The 13,025-nt window shown below is 44.5% G+C and overlaps 1 protein-coding gene across 1 annotated transcript in view; it reads right to left on the reverse strand.

Annotated features, from left to right (window-relative positions):
• ADCY2 (adenylate cyclase 2) overlaps positions 1-13,025 on the reverse strand; it is a 424,271-nt gene that overhangs the window by 302,419 nt on the left and 108,827 nt on the right.

Below are 13,025 nucleotides of genomic sequence, written 5' to 3' on the forward strand. Positions count from 1 at the left end.
AGATCAATAGACTCTCCCGACTCCACGGTGGGTGGGAGGGCTACAAAATGCACTCAGGGCCCAGAGGTGGGAAACTGAGAAAAGACGCTATAAAAGAACCCTCATAAAGGAGGCTGTAGATCCAAAAAGGAAGCAGAGGTGTACCTCCAGGTAAGGGACCTAGAAAAGCCAGGTCTTTGTTTTGCAACGAAAAGAACATTGGCGGGTGCCCTCCGGGACTCGGGATGCTCAGAAGGCTGGGCTCCAGAAGGAACAGCATTACCAGGAGTACTGAAGGAAGCAGGACCACCATGAGGCATGGAGGTCAATCAGTTTGCATCTCCACTGGCCAGGAACGCAACTTGAGCATCATGGATGGAGTTCAGTGATTTTCCCCCACAGGTGCTCAGAGAGGTCAAGTGCTAATGACGAGAACAAATGTCAGTAGCAGCAGTAATACATCGTTCATAGTAAAGGGGCATGCTGAGAAACGGAAAATTAAGCACAGGGTATTACCAACACATCAAAGTGCAGAAAAGCTGCTGGACCTCAAAGACAAAGAAGTCCATTGGGCAACCAGGCAGAAAGATCAACTCTGTTGTAAGTGAAAGGAGAAATTCAGGTTGGCCTTAGAGGACCAAACAGTGGCCCTGATAAATCCTAAAAAGTAGAAACAACATAGACATTTATTTAATGCAAAATAAGGCTAAAAACAATTTAAAAAAGAAAAAATCCACTGTTCACAAAAAACAACATGAATGTCTCTAGCGTCAAAAAAATCAATTCATACCAAGTCGCCAAAATATTTATAACATAAACACGATGAGCACATATGAAGAAGCACAGAGTTAAAGCAGGCTCCAGAGGAAAGACGCTATAAGTATACAGTCTTTATACTTATAAATAAGAAAAAATGCATTAAGCATCTAACACAAGAGGTTCAAAAAAAAAAATCCCAAGTAAAATAAATGTAAGGGATTAATAAGGAAAAGAAATGGAAATAAAAAAAGAGGAGAAAATCAACAAAAGCAATAAATACATCCAAAACGCATTCCTTGGAGAAATAAAAATAAATGAAAAAAATGCTAGATGAATCAGGAATTAATAGAGAAAAGACAAACCCGAGAGTAAGAAACTGACCAGGGAAAAGTAACTATAAGAACAGAGGTATAACTGAAACCATGGAAAGTGATTGCTAACTCTAGGAAATACAACTGCAACCTAAGATGAAAGAGACTATATTTATAAGAGTATATCTTTGAGCAGAACACTCCAGAAAACAAAGTAAATCTAAACAGAAGAATCTGCACAGGAAAAAAAGGGAATGGTTTCTAATCTACGTGAACACGTGCAATGCAAGGTGGCCGACGGAAGTGACGCATTCAGCATCATCCTTGGCCCCTGGCCGGTGCTCTCTGTGTTTGCTCTTATTATTGTCAAAATAGATTCAAAATCCTTCATCATTTATTCGTCAAAAGAATCAACAGTAAATTAGATAAAAACACACCACGACCCACTGAGTTAATTCCAGAAAGTTAAGAATTGTTCAATATTAGAAAAGGGGAGAAATCATACAATCTCACGCATGAGTGATTTTTTTTAAGAAAGTCTGTTGGTAAGGTTCAAGATCAATATTTAAAGAAGAGAAAAGAAAAACAAGAAAAGGTCTCTAAGTAGGAACAGACAGTTACTTCCTTCAAATTGTAGCATTTATTTCACTTAACCCCAAAGCCAGCATGTTGCTTAAGGGAAAAACACTAACCCTACCTAAAAAAAAAAAAAAAAAAAAAAAATGCAAGTGTGTCTACTACCACTATTTTAATGTTCATTTTTCCCCTAGAGGCACCAGGTAAAACAATAGGAAAGAAACAGCAATTTTAAAAACCAGAAAGTGGAGATTCCCTTGAAAATGGTGTGATTACATACCTGGAAATCTCCAAAGGGTCAAATGAGAAACAACTACAAATAGAGAATTCAAAGTGGCTGCGAGAATTACATTCACTGAAAACCTTTAGAAACACTCTTTTTAAAAAAGTGTGACCACATCACCTATTTTCATAAAATATGGCAAAGAGCCAAGGACAGGTGTTCAGCTGTCCTATCTATTGGCTACCGCTCCTCGGGAATTCTCATTGATCGCCCTATGGATGAGAGTTTTGTTTAAACGAGAGTAGAATTTCCATATGTTTCCTCACTCTCAATTCTCCTAGTTTTGCTTTCTTTTCCTATGTGTTACCATAAATATCTTCCAAGGCGGTATCTGCGTATGTTGTATACCACAGAGCTTAGTAACACCTGAGCAGTTGAGAGAAGGGAACCCCACAGACTCTCTGGTCTTGGAGAATGTATGGTGGGTTTCCAGCAAGCCACACAGGAGAGGAGTGGAACTTCTGTCTGGCTGTGGGGGTTAGTATTTGTTTTTTTTTTTTTTTTTTTGTCTTTTTGCTATTTCTTTGGGCCGCTCCCGCGCGGCATATGGAGGTTCCCAGGCTAGGGGTCGAATTGGAGCTGTGGCCACCGGCCTACGCCAGAGCCACAGCAACGCTGGATCCAAGCCGCATCTGCAACCTACACCACAGCTCATGGCTACGCCGGATCGTTAACCCACTGAGTAAGGGCAGGGACCGAACCCGCAACCTCATGGTTCCTAGTCGGATTCGTTAACCACTGCGCCACGACGGGAACTCCGGGGGTTAGTATTTGTAATAAATTGAATAGAAGCCTCCAAAGTGATGTCCACTAGAAACCTCAGAATACGACCTTTTTGGGAGGTCTTTGAAGATGTAATTAGAAATGTGGCTATGAGATCATCAGGATGGGCCCTAAAGACAATGGCCAGTTTCCCAGAGAGACAGAAGGAGACAGGATGCAGAGACTCAAAGTGAAAGCCACATGAAGATGAAGGCGGAGACTGGAGTTTTGAAACCCCAAAGCAAAGGAATGCCAAGGATTGCTGGTGACCCTCAGCAGCCAGGACAGAGGCATGAAAACCTCCCCCAGAGCCTCCAGGCTACCCATCTCTGCCACATCTTAGTTTGGATTTCTGGGAAATAATAAACTCCAGAAGTTAGAGGATGCTGTTTTTTAAACCATCCAAGTTTGTGGTAATTTTCCTCAGCAGCATTAGGAAAACAAGACAATATCTGAGCTGGGGGCAGGTGGGCAGTGGCAGGAGTGATGCAAAGAGATGGAACCTCATGCATACATGCCTCCATGACCACAAAGCTGAGATGCAGGACGGTCAGCTCCAACCCATCAAGGTACTGTTGGCTGGTCCAAGTGAGCAACCTCCCAGGTTGGCTGCGGAACAGAAGTAGGCTCCTCCAGAGAACAAGACAACTCCAGAGAAAGAGTACAAGATGTCCAGCTGCCAAATGAACCTCAACATGCCTCCCTCTCACTCCTCAGAGGGAGTGAGCTGTGTCTCAGCAGGTGTTTCATTACCTTATAAAAGCACAGGTGCTCAGGCATCAGCTGAACTGAGCACCATTTATCAGTGGAGTGTGGGCTTCTAGAACCTCACCAGGATGAAGCTCACTGCATTGTGTCTGCACAGGACAAACTGCAGGATGGTTGACCAGACCAGGCTTGGGCTCTAAGCATCTTTACATATGTATGAGGCAATTTTTGCCCTACAGAACCCATAGGTCATTTGGATTTTGATTATGAATGTATAACCTCAAGGATTTTTAATGTTCCCATTTATCTTAGCTTCTGTAAAAGTCATGTAGACTTAGCACAACACATTCCTGCTGCTGCTTCTGTCTACTATTTACTGAGGGCTAAGGACAAGCCCAGCCTGATAACAGGTTCTTCCTAAACACCCGTTCATCTAATCAGCACCAAGGCCAGCAACTATCTAGGGAGGCTGGTGTTACTGACGCCATTTCAGAGCCAAGAAAACTGAGTAAATCAAAAAATTCATCCAAATTTATGTGGTTTTGCAGTTAGATTCTCCAAGAAGCACATTCTGAAACAGAGATGGGTGTTCGTTAGGGTGTGTCCTTCGAATCAAAGCCCATGCAGAGGGAAGGACGTGGGACGTGGCAGAGGAAGATGGGTTGGGAAGCAGGCCTGACAACTTCAGATGGATGCTCTGGAGCTGAAATGGTCCATCAGAATCATTTTGCATTGGGCCAAAACGGAGAGAGCTTATATCCCACCTTGATCAGTCATGGATATGGGCCACTCTTGGAAAGGTATGACCTTGGGCAGCCAGGAAGGATCTAAGGGCTAAAAGTGAGTTGTTAACAACACCCCCGACAGCTGGACAACCAGTCTTTCTTTGAGGGTATCTGGGTGGTCCCCCTTCCTGTCTATCACACACAGGCATAAAGTGGGAGAAAGAGAATCCAAACCCAGGTTCCATTTGAGACCCAAGTGCTAGTTCTGTTTATCATCCCACAGTCTTGGCCTTGTCAAATCACTCAGGAGCTGCTAGAAGGACAGCAAAAGTGACTAAGCCAGAGGCTGGCCAGCAGGATCTCACATCTCCTGGGGGAGAAAAATTGATGAACACTATTCTCATAGAAGCCATGCTGCAACCGCTGCATCCCACAAACATGATGAGACTGCTGTGGATCTCTCATCATGCAGTTCCTATTATTAACACTTGATGTGTACCAGCTGCGACATTAATCACACACACCAGGCCCAGTTAAGTCCTTTTCATTATCATCTCATTTAACCGTCTGTGCTGTCCTAGGAGGAGGTCATTGCCATTATTTCTACTTTACAGATACCTAGGGCCATCTCCAGCCCTGGGTCTCCTTAGAATGCCTCCCCCTGCCTATGCGTCCCCCCTCTCCCCACTGCTCCAACTCAGGGAGTATCTCTGTAGTCTTTAAAGCCATCCCTTAGAATCAGAACAAAGTTCTTGCTGAAGTCAAGCTGCAGATACATTCCTCTCTCAAGTTCGCACAACTTAGCAGATTCATCATTTGTCCTGCAAGTATACAGGAGTCTATTCTGGGTGATACCCCATGGGGGCAGGGTGCTGATTTTCTCCTTATCCTCTAGGGGTTTTAAAAAGCATCACTGATGGTTTAACAAATGATTAGCAATCAGTATCTTTCACAATCTACCCTCAAAAATAAACATTTGGAAGGGACAGAGCCTCAGAACTTTGTGCATAATGGCACAAAAAGGCATGAGTTGGTGACGTGCCAGGAAATACACCTGTCCAGATATCAACAGGTAAAATGTGCCATTCAGCCAACATTTAATCAACCTGTAGTGATGTCTCTCATTTGACATGAATACATTGCTTTGAATGGACAGAAACCACAGAATTCAGGAGACAGATTCAGGAGGAGGACAGAGATGGCTGATGGGTGGTGGATGATGGCATTTCTCACCTGTAGAGAAACCCTTCTTTTTCATGCCCTTTTGACCAAATCTCCAAGGTAAAACCCATTGTCTGATGGGCTTCCCTTTACATCTCTTCCTTCTATCCCCTCCCGCAAACAGTTCACCTGCCTTTGGAAGGCAGGTCTCATGCCACCAGTAGTTACTCTCATGAAGCTTTTCTGTCTCAAACGTTCTTTTTTTTTTTTTAAATTGAAGTCTAGTTGATTTACACTGTGTCTTAGTTGCAGGTGTACAGCAAAGTGACTCAAGATTATTTTCCCTGTAGGTTATTACAAGATATTGAAACTGCTCTCTGTGCTATATCGTAGGTCCTTCTTGGTTATCTATTATACATGTATACATATATGTTTGTGTATATGTGTCCACTATATGTGTGTGTGTATATACACATAAAGTACTGTGTATCTGTTCACCTCATACTCCTAATTTATCCTTCTCTCTCCCCATCCTTCCCCTTTGGTAACCATGAATTTGTTTTCTATGTCTGTGTATCCTTTTCTGTTTTGTAAAAAAGTTTGTTTGTATCTTTTTTTAGGTTCCTCATATAAGTGACACCATGTATTTGTCTGTATCAGATCTTATTCAGCAGAATAATCTCTAGACCCATCCATGTTGCTGCAAATGGCATTATTTCATTCTTTCTCTTAGGGCTGAGTAACGTTACATGGTATATATACTTACACACACCACATCTTTATCTGGTCATCTGGCAATGGACATTTAGGCTTCCTTCATGCCTTGGCTATTGTAAATGGTACTGCTATCAACACTGGGGTGCATGTATCTTTTCGAATTAGAGTTTTCTCTGGATAGACGCCTAGGAGTGGGATTGCTGCATCATATGGTAACTCTATTTTTAGTTTTTTAAAGAACCTCCATACTGTTTTCCATAGTGGCTGCACCAATTTACAATCCCACCAAGAGCGTAGGAGGATTCCCTCAAACATTCTTGAAATTGCCAGAGCATTCTTAGATGATCTGCTCTCCTGCAGGGAAGTGCTAATTTTGTTCTGCTGTTCACATGCCCTACCAAACTCTCGGGTGGCATGATGGTACAAAGGTCCTGTCATTTAGAGGCCAGGGGGGCTTATCTGTCCAGCTGGGGGAAGGATGAGGATGGAGAAAGGAGAGCAGAAACAGAAGGTGCTCTTAGATGTGCTATAGGATTTAGTCACTTCAGGCACCTTCCCTGTTCAGCCTCTTCTCTATGCTGACCCCACTCCTTCCAAATGATAACGTCTTTAGATCAGATAAATGATAACTTGTTCAAATAAGACACGGATATACTTGATCAATAGCTGGATGCTACCCAAAAGGGACAGTGATACAGTCTCTTTTTTTCCCCCTTCGTGGAAAATATTCATCTCTTGAGCTTCTTGAAAGACAAAACAGTAGCAACAGAGATTCAAATTCCGAACAATTAGTCTCTTCCACAGCCAGAAACTGGGCAGCTGGTAACCTGCTGTTTTTCCTTTGAGCTTCTCAGATTAGATCCTAAATGCAATTTAATTCCAGACTCCAATATACAGTTCCTGAATTATACCCAAAAAGAATCTGTTAGGCAACAAATCTGCATCATTTGTTACTACTGATTACACCCTTGCCACGGATGACAGGCTATATTTTCTATTTTAGGTCCAAAGTAAAAATTTTCAAATTGTACCACAACTTAAATATATTAAAGTATCCACCGCCTAAAGGGATCCTATAAAATTTCTCTGAAATATGAGGAATCCTGTTAGAAAAATCAATAAGCACTGCTCTGCTTATCTTCCTTAATAAATATGGATTCTCATATAACCCGCTTGCTAAAGAAATCTATATTCAAATGCCTCCCTCTCTCATGGGAAAATAAAAGATACAGAAAATGAAAACTCAAACCGTGCTAGGCATACCAAGGAAATAAAAACTAAGAAAGGTAAGCAAGTTCAAACCAAATGCAACTGTCATACGTAAACAGGGATATTTGGAAATTCCATGAGGGTGGTTCCGTATCCTGCTGACAGTGGTACTGACCTCTGAAAATATAGCAAATGGAGAATAGACAAGGCGCATGTTTAAAAGGAAGTAAAAGCTACACAAGCACAAGGCTGCAGGCTGGACCAAGCTCCTGACCAAGGTGGCCCACCAGCTGCCCCTGCCTGGGAGGCAAGATGCTGCCCAGCTTCCTAATCTTGTCTAATGGCTGCAAACCTACCACCCCCCGCCCCCCCAGGACCCATGCAGGAGGCAAACACCACAGCAGGAGGCCAGGGCTTTCAGGAGCTCTCAGGCATTTTCCTAGCCTCAGTTTCTCTCTGCCTTGATAGAAGCACAAGCAAAAAAGACTCCTTGCTGCTTTGGCGAAATTTTCAGTCAAATGTATGTTATCCGATTGATACAGGTAAAATTCTTATTTTCTTGCTGATCATAAATTGTTAAGTGCTTTTGGTGCTAAATTTATCATAGATAAACAAAATATCCTTCTTACTCAGTCAATGCAAAATGGCTGTTAAATTTCCTAATAGCTAAGTAATTTATTCCCTTTGTTATTTGAAATCCACTTAGGGAAATAAAATCAGAAAAGAATTAGAAGAAAAGGTGCCCAGATCAATACAAAGGGAATCACAAGAGGAACTGAAAAGAATCCCTCCCTCCTCCCCCATTCTCCTCTCACTCCCTTCCTGTCCTTTCCTTCCCTCCGGAATTGCTCAGTACCTGGCTCTCAGGTGAGACAGCAAAGAAAGCAGCTGCTTGAAAAGGGGATGGGGGAAGTCAAATTCACCCAGAGTGACAAAGCCAGGCTGGGTGCCAGGAGTCCTTGCTGCAGGCAAATTCAAGCACAGGAGAAATGCTTGCAGAGATGGGGAAGGCGGGCCTCTCCCCTGGGCTGGATGTCATGCCCCCACCTGGGGGATGTCGGAGCCTAGGCTGGGGGAGGGGACACCTGCACACAAATGGGATGTCAGAGCCCCTTAGGGAGAGGGGATACCCTCAGATACATGGGATGTCGTGTTCCCACCTGAGAGAGGGGACCCCCCATATATCCTCAGGTATAAGGGATGTCAGAGCCCCTGGGGAGGGGGACAGGGTGTGGGGAGGGGAAGCTAGGCCAACTGAGAGTTCACCTGGGTCGGGGGCGGGGCTGGCATTCGAGACAGGAGACTCCTTACATGCAAGGTTTTGCCAAGTAAGTCAATGTGTTAAGGATCATGAGAACCAGATATTTTTCACTATTGATCAAAGGAGCTACAATGGAAAGAGAGGAAAGTGGCATGAAACGGCCATTGGGTTGGACGTGGCAAGATCAGCATGAGGTCGTGCCATTTAATACGCATGTAGACATGCACGTGAAATGTGACGTGTGTGGGCCTTGCCTTGGGGTCCTGACATCCCACAGCCAACGGAAAGCCCTAAGGCCCAGATCTTGCCATGAAATGTCATTCTTCACCAAAAAGAACCAGGGCTCCTCAGAGAAACAGCTGACTTCACGGCCAAGGCAGGGAGGGCAGCAGATGAGCCCCACATAGACTGTGCAGAAAATCGAGGAAGTGCTCAAAGACGCCCAGGGACAAAGACACATCTCGAAGCGGCACCCACCGCACAAACCTGGAAACACACGGACATCACAACAAACAGAGATGGAGCTCCTGCTGTGGCACGGTGGGTTAAGAACCTGACTGCAACGGCTCCTGTTGCTGCAGAGCTGTGGGTTTGATCCCAGGCCCAATGCAATGGGTGAAAGGATCTGGCTAAGCCACTGCTGTGGTGTAGGTCGCAGGTGTGGCTCGGATTCACTCCCTGGCCCAGGAACTTCCATAGGCTGTGGGTGCAGCCAGGAAAAAAAAAAAATAGAAACACATAAATAAATAAAAATAAACAGCGATGGTAATGGTTTACAGCCTCCTGAACACGAAACCATGTAGATACTAATAAGTCAATGAACACATGAAAAGTAATCTGTGGAGAAACAGATTATTTACCTAGTTTCAAAGCACCTCGCCATAAAATATGTACTAATTGCAAAGAGGAAAAGAATCATTTCAAAGTGGAAAAGCCTGATGGACAGCCCCCAAGAATAATGACCACTGTCAACAGTGGGACAAAGTGGACGTATGCACCCCGATTAAACGCGATGAGAACACACCAGCCCCCCTGTGGATCCTGCCACAAGGCATGTAGCCTGAATCCATCCATGGGAAGCACTGCACACCTCACACTACAGGACAGCTTACAAAATAACCAGCTGGCCTGCAGTCTGCCCAAGTGTTAATGCAAGCCGGAGGTCCCGTCACAGTGCAGTGGTTAACGAATCCGACTAGGAACCATGAGGCTGTGGGTTCGATCCCTGCCCTTGCTCAGTGGGTTAAGGCTCCGGCGTTGCCGTGAGCTGTGGTGTAGGTTGCAGACGCAGCTCGGATCCTGCGTTGCTGTGGCTCTGGCGTAGGCCGGGGGCTACAGCTCTGATTCGACCCCTAGCCTGGGAACCTCCATATGCCGCGGGAGCGGCCCAAGAAAGGGCAAAAAGACCAAACAAAAGACAATGAAAGCCAAAGGCAGTCTGAGGCATTGTTCCAGACTGAAGGACACCAAGGAGACTTGAGAACATAATGCAGTGTGTGGGCCCTTCGGCTCTAAAGGTCATTCCTGGGAAAGGCAGAGAACACGGACCCCGTGCGCCTCTGATTTTGACAGATGCATTGTGACCACGAAGGAGCATCGTCTTGGCGGAAGGACGTACAAAGGTATGTGAGGTCAACAGAGCAGCAGATGGGAACCTACTTGAAAGGCTTAGCGCAAAATGACCTGAACTTGGATTTGCAAGACAGGTCGGTTTGTAAAAATGTGTATTAGAGATGATACATTCTGTTTGCATGTGTTGGGAAGGCTCATCCATAAGTGTCAGGTATCAACGAAATTTCCCTATGTAGGAGACCCATTAGAGCCCGAGAAGGAATGTTACTTCAAGACAAATGCCGCTGAAATGAACTTCCTGAGAAAAATCAACTGTCACACAAGATAGAAGGAGAATAGGGTTTCCTATTAAGTTAATATTTTGGTAAACAGCTAAGTCACTCCATGCTATCACCGGATGACCACTGTTCAAAAACTGGAATGAAATGAGAAATGATTTGCATGGATCGACCTTAAACGAAAGGCACTCTTTTCTTTGGGGGGTTAGAAAGCAGGGTTATACGAATCACCACTGACAGGTATCTCATCCTTTATCTCAGACTGATGTTCTTTATTTAATTTTATTTTACTTTTTGTCTTTTCAGGGCCACACCCACGGCATATGGAGGGTCCCAGGCTAGGGGTTGAATCGGACTGTAGCTGCCAGCCTACGCCAGAGCCACAGCAATGCCAGATCCGAGCCGCGTCTGCGACCTACACCACAGCTCACGGCAACGCAGGATCCTTAACCCACTGAGTGAAGCCAGGGAGCAAACCTACATCTTCACAGATGCTACTCAGATTCCTTTCCATGGAGCCATCACCGGAACTCCTGATCTTCTTTATTTTAAATTGGCTTGCTTTAAACAACTGCACCACAGAAATAATATCACCTAATCTGTGGCTTTCTGTCTTACATACACTTTTCATAAAAAGAATTGAATAAAATGTTTTCCTCGCATCACAAACCAGTGTTAGTTTTAGATGAGATTTCCAGCAGTGGCCAAAGGTACTTAAAGCTCTTCCACTTCATTACTTTGATGTGTCCCCAGGAACCTTCCATTTTAAAACTGTTGGGAAGTTAAGGAACCTGACTCCAATCCATGAGGATGCGGGTTCGATCCCTGACCTCACTCAGTGGATTAGGGATCTGGTACTGCTGTGAGCTGTGGTGTAGGTCAGACACGGCTCAGATCTGGCATTGCTGTGGCTGTGGCGTAGGCTGGCAGCTACAGCTCCAATTCGACTCCTAACCTGGGAACTTCCATATGCCGCAGGTGTGGCCTTAAAAAGACAAAAGACAAAAACCCAAAAACACTGTTGGCAGATTTTGCCTTTCCCAGCTCTTGAAATCACCGTGCAATTGTTTTTAAAGGGATGGAAACCTGACCTCATCCTCTTCTCTTCCTTTCAATGTTATTCTTACATGAAATACTATGGAATGAAGAATTTTTATTCTTTTGCTATTCCAGAGTTATCCTAACTCTGTTCACTGATAAGAAGTCATTTTTTTTGCTGATTTTGAAAATTGAGTAAAGAAAAATTTAAGAGTACACTCTTTCCACATTCTTCTTTAACCAATGTAAGAAAATAATGATGCTTTAAAAAAAGAAAAAAAAACTCAGTACAGTACTTGATATCTAAAATACATCAGGTTCTTTGCAAATCACTTTCTTTTTCCTTTTTTTTTTTTAACCCCACGTGATCCTTACAGGCAGGTATCCTAATCTCCATTTCTCAAATATTTTTTTTCTGTTATATCTGCATCAGCAGACACTTTATTCCTGAACGGGCAGAAGAGATCAGTACAAAATGTTCAAGAGGGGGAGTTCCCGCCATGGCTCAGCAGTAACACTTGTATCCATGAGGACGCAGGTTTGACTGGCCTCGCTCAGGGGGTTAAGGATCTGGCGTTGCCATGAGCTGTGTGTAGGTCACAGACACAGCTCGGATCTGGCATTGCTGTGGCTGTGGCGCAGACCAGCAGCTGTAGCTGCAACTGGACTCCTGGCCTGGGAACCTCCACATGCCGCAGGAGCAGCCCTAAAAAGACCAAAAAGGAAAAAAAAAATGATTGAGGGATGTGTTCCAGGGTAACCCTAAACCAGGAAGATGCTGTGAATGCCCCGATGCCTGTGTGACCAGGACTTTCCTACAGGGATTTTCGTAGTATAAGCTGATGGGGCCAGTTAGGTGCTCATTCCTAGAGAAAGCATGCCTATCACCCTGACCTGCATGTGACCGCCTGGGGCTGAGCTTAGTGGAAAAAGGGCACAAATGGGAGAGCAGAGAGATGCCCCATAAATACCCTCATAGGAGGCTCTGGAATGCAGAAACAAAGCAAGTAGAAGCTGGGACAGAGCTCGTGTGAAAAGGAACCCTTCTTCCACCTCTTCCCAGGCACAGCTGGATTGCTTCATCTTTTAATACAGCCCTCACCTTCTTTCACTTGATTAGTTATTGGCCGACCACTGCATGTGACTCTGGCACTGCACGTTCCTGGTCTATGTCTGCTCTGCTCAGTCACAGGAAACCCACGGGAGACATGGTTACCTCCACTTCCTGGAGGGGACACTTGTAAGTAATGTCCAAACAAGTTATGTGAAGCTGCAGCCCACTGCACCAAATCAGGGGCTACTGCCTAAGGATGCTTCCCAAATGCAGGTCCTTCAGGTTATTCTGAATGAACATTTGTTATGAGCGATGGGAGAGGAAGGTTGAGAACTGGGATCCCTAGAAAGCTTTCCAACTAAGAGCGATTACTACAGACCCAAGGGTAAGCCCCCAATTCCATCCAAGTTTCCAAATACAACACTTCATCAAGTGAATGACAAATTGATTTCTTAGACCTACAGGGCTCAGGTGGACCCACATCTAAAACCCCCTTTTCAACGACAGTGGCGGTGTCCTTCACAACGTCTTCTCTCAGCCCACTGCAATTTACACACTGGCAGCATTTGTTACATTTGATTCCAACACAGCAAAATAAAACACACTTTTTTTTTTTTGTACAAGTGACAAAG

The sequence above is a fragment of the Sus scrofa genome, chromosome 16, assembly GCF_000003025.6.
Source record: "Sus scrofa isolate TJ Tabasco breed Duroc chromosome 16, Sscrofa11.1, whole genome shotgun sequence".
NCBI classification, from domain to species: Eukaryota; Metazoa; Chordata; class Mammalia; order Artiodactyla; family Suidae; genus Sus; species Sus scrofa.